Source organism: Sinocyclocheilus rhinocerous, unplaced genomic scaffold (assembly GCF_001515625.1).
Source record: "Sinocyclocheilus rhinocerous isolate Xijiao unplaced genomic scaffold, SAMN03320098_v1.1 scaffold561, whole genome shotgun sequence".
NCBI classification, from domain to species: domain Eukaryota; kingdom Metazoa; phylum Chordata; class Actinopteri; order Cypriniformes; family Cyprinidae; genus Sinocyclocheilus; species Sinocyclocheilus rhinocerous.
Window position 1 is genome coordinate 1,303,171 of NW_015641041.1, and position 4,257 is coordinate 1,307,427.

Genomic DNA, 4,257 nt, shown 5'->3' on the forward strand with positions numbered 1-4,257 from the left:
ATATATATATAAAAGCTGAAGTTTTAATATCAGTATATGCCAGTTATTGTTTTCTAACCCAACTATGAAAAACGTATGTATGTATTTAGTTAGTTAGTTGGAATAATGTTATTTTAGTATTATTTATATACCATTCTAACATTTATTATTAGCAGGGTTTGAAGTGAACAAAAGAAATCACACGGTGGTTTAATCTTCGTGGCGACGTGGTCAAGCGCAGCGGCTATCAGGAGTTTTAATGTGGTTTGTGGCTAGTGTCTAATCCCTGTCTTCTCTCTCTATTTATAAATGAGTCTGAAGATACGACTTGACTTTAGTGAGTATTTTGTTATCTGAACCCCTGGGACGGGTCATGAGTCAGGAGGAATTTGATATCACAGTTCAGGCTGTGCCAAACGTGATTAGATTTACTTGAAGTTATATTTATATGGTAATGTAAAAAACAAACAAACAAAAAAACAGCTCTCTGTGTTCATTAAAAATACAGTAAAATTGGTTCTGGCTTTAATTAGGACCAGAGTGTCTCAGGAGAATCTCTGTATGGTAGTACCTGTTCTGTGGAGGGCTGTGATTGGCTGAGGGCAGGTGTGCTGCTCTGTGATTGGCTGGAGTGAGCTGTGCGATGTCTTTGATCATGCAGCTGCTCTGGATGATCAGAAGCATGTGAATTCCCACAGCTCATTATCTAAAGAGGTGCACCAGCAGGTCGGCGCTCATGCTGACAGATCACTCGAGTATCAGACCTTCACGTAGCTTCACTAATAACAACAGCTTTATCTTAGCTGATAACTAAATGCAATTTGCTTAGCTTGTGTAAAAACTAGCAGCGCCTCTTGTACATGGAGTACAGTGTGTGCTTTGGCAAATCAAGCAATAAGATGTTATGTGGTAACTAAATTTCTACTTTTAACACTCAGGTATTTGATAAATAAATTCAGGCATTTATTTTCTCAATAAACATTTCACTATTCTCATAAACTATTCATATTTAAGTTTTGGGGTCAGTAAGTTTTTTTTTTTTTTTTAAAGAAAGTAATACTTTTTTCAGCAAGAATACATTAAATTGATCAAAAGTGACAGTCAAGACATTTATAATGTTACAAAAAAAAAATCTATTTTAAATAAATGCTGTTCTATTGAACAAAAATATGAAGCAGCAACACTGCTTTCAACATTTATTATAATAAGAAATGTTTATTGCACGGCAAATCAGCATATTAGAGTGATTTCTGAAGGATCAAGTACTTTTAAGGCCACTGTCACCAAAATCATCACCAACACCAATACCTTTTTATTAAATTATGATTTTTTTATTTTATTTTCTAGGATAAAATGAGCAATATAGCCATTCAGCATTATATTAAAATGGCATTAACTTGAATGTTTATGTTTCATTTAATATTCAACCTATTTAAAAATGCACAATTTATAATATTTAAAAACAGTGACCCCAGACTTTTGAACGTTAGTGTACATGCATGTTAACAACTTTTTATGTTTTTTTTTTGTCAGTAAAGTTTCTCTTTGAAGAAAATGAATATCAGCATTAAAAAAAATACAATGATCATAACTTGATTCTCTCATGAGAAACAAAGCATTTATATATTACATTGAAAAAAAAGGCTTTGAGATTAAACAACTTTTAAACTTTTTGCTATTCAAAAATCTAAAGCTAAGCTTTTTAGTTGCAGTTTTGACCTACTGTATTGGATTTTATTGAACTGGAATTGAAATAGATTGCATTAATCATTTAATCAGTAACATTTGCATTGCTTTATTAGCACACAGCCCAATAATGCATTAAACCGCTGCCGATCCGAACCATGTATGGAACTGATTCCAGCAGACGCCACTGTCAAACACTGTACTTAAATGTTATTGTATGGGTAGATGGATATATGGATGTCTGTAAGGTAGAGATGAGGAGGAATATCAGTTCTGGACTCCATCAACAATGAGACGACAGAGCAGAGAAAATCTGCACAAACAACAAAGCACAGCCTCCAGCCATCAGAATCCAATCTCAGATGCTCAGAGGAACAGGAAATGGACGTCTCTAGATTGTTTCTCTTTTCGCTGTCTGTCTCCGTAATGGGATTAAAAGGCCAGGTCTGAGCGCTGCCGTGCGGTTCGGCTAGAATAAACACGAGAGCTGCAGGAGCTCCTGCCCCTGAGTTTAGACTAGCCAGACGTGTGTGAATAGATTTTTGAGTTTAAAATTAAAGTATTCATCTGCAGTTTTCATTTTCCCAGCATCCGTGAAAACCCTGGTAATAGCTGGAAATCCTTTTCTGTCGCCTGAGTCATGGACGCTGGATTTTCCTCCATTCCAAGTGTTTGGGATCCTCGGAAAAAAGGCCATAGAGAACATTTGTGTTAGATTTCGGTATCTGAGCCAGATTTTTTACAGTTAACTAAAACTATCAAAAAAGATCTAAGATGTAGATGTAGTTTGTTTCTTCATCAGAGCAGATTTGGAGAAATGTAGCAGTACATCACTTGCTCACCAATGGATGCTCCGCAGTGAATGGGTGACGTCAGAATGAGAGTCCAAACAGCTGATAAAAACATCCCAATAATCCACAAGTAATCCACACCACTCCAGTCCATCAGTTAATGTCTTGTGAAGTGAAAAGCTGCATGTTTGTAAGAAACAAATCCATCATTAAGATGTTTTAAACTTTAAACCGTTGATTCCAGCTGAAATACAAGTCCATAATTGCTTCCTCCAGTGAAAAAGTCGTCTTGTCTGAATCAAGAGAGAAATATGCTTAGATCAAGCTCTGTTTACAAGTGAAAACAGTCCAAAACAGCTCTAAACGAATATGTTTCTGGATTTTGATGTGAGAGGACAACAAAAGATGGAAAAGTTCTTATGGATTATGGACTTGTATTTTGGACTGAAGCAATTTAGTGATGCCTTAGTGATGGATTTGTTTCTTTAAAAACATGCAGTTTTTCACTTCACAAGACGTTAACTGATGGACTGGAGTGTGGATTACTTGTGGATTAATATCACAATAATCCAATAAAGTTTTTATCAGCTGTTTGGACTCTCATTCTGATGGCAAATGTAATGCTACATTTCTCCAAATCTATTCTGTAAAAGAAACAAACTCATCTATTGTGTGTTATTAGTGTTATTAGCCGACTGGTGTTCATTCGCAAGCAGTTCCTCCTGAGAGCTCTTAAAGTTCGCTTCGTTTGTTCTGCATCTCTTCTGACGAGAGGACTAGAGCATCTTCAACATGATTACTGTGACATTTAAGTTAAAAGAACAGGCTACCTTTTGTCTATTTCTGCCACTGAAAATCTTGGCAATGGGATCCTCGCTGGCAAATGTCAGTTTGTGTTATTGTTTACTGGGACTCATCAGCGGGAGTCATTTGCCAGTTCAGCCCCAAAGCAAACTGGAAACCCAGTCCAATTAAACACAGGGCTGATCTCGGAGCCACTCAGGACTCCAGATCAATCTCAGTGACTTTCCTATACATGTATATTTAGTTTCACCTCTCCAGACAGTGGAGAGAAAATGTAATCGGTCGATATACATCCAACCCGACATTTTCTTAAACACAGTTTTTAAATATTGAAAATGATGCCTTTTAATATATGTGACCCTGGAGCACAAAAGCAGTCTTAAGTTGCTGGGGGATATTTGTAGCAATAGCCAAAGAAACATTGTATGGGTCAAAATTATTGATTTTTCTTTTATGGCAAAAATCATTAGGATATTACATAAAGATCATGTTCCATGAAGATATTTTGTAAATTTCCTACTGTAAATATATTAAAACTTAATTTTTGATTAGTAACAGGCATTGCTAAGGACTTCATTTGGATAACTTTAAAGGCGATTTTCCAGATTCCAGATATTCAAATAGTTGTATCTCGGCCAAATATTGTCCTATCCTAACAAAACATACATCGATGTAAAGCTTATTTATTCAGCTTTGAATAAATGGCCCATATTTGATAACAAAGATGTTATTAAACAAAACTTTATTATGGGGACACATTTATTATTTTTTTGTATTAATAATTTATAATTATTATTCTTTTAATATTAGTATAAATGTATTAATTTGTTTAGTATATAGTATAGCATTTAGCATTTTTGTTCTTATATATTATATATATTTATATTTATATTTATTTTTATATTATTATATATTAATATGCATTAGATATTTAGTATACATTTTTTTATATATTACATATATTGTATATAATAAAATGTTATTATATATATATATA